Here is a 435-nt window from a genome sequence, read left to right as displayed (position 1 = left end):
TAAATAGAAACCACATTTCTTCCCACTATGCAGCGTCATCACCTCCCCCCCCCCAACCCCCTATACAGCGTCACTAGGAAACGAATTAAACTAACAGGAAAATACCAGCATGATCTGTACAACGTCATCGGGTATCCCCTGTGTGTTCCTAACTGCGTAGAAATATAGTAAACAAACTGCCATGAATTTTCATTACATTTTATCTATACCTAATCGATTTATTCCACTCCTTCATTTAATAATTTATTCAATTATTTTTTTTTCTTAAAAAAAAAACTGTTTCGAAGGAAGAATATCCGACCTGAAGCTCACAGGAGAGAGAAAACAAAAAAATTGTGACGTGAACCAATACAGGGTCTTCTCCGAGATCGCTGTTACTATCTGCTCGTTTTCTGTGACGTCACTTGGTCCGGTTGGGTGAACTTCGTTTTTTTT

This window comes from Penaeus monodon, chromosome 27 (genome assembly GCF_015228065.2).
Source record: "Penaeus monodon isolate SGIC_2016 chromosome 27, NSTDA_Pmon_1, whole genome shotgun sequence".
NCBI classification, from domain to species: Eukaryota; Metazoa; Arthropoda; class Malacostraca; order Decapoda; family Penaeidae; genus Penaeus; species Penaeus monodon.
Note: the sequence above shows the minus strand (reverse complement) of the source record.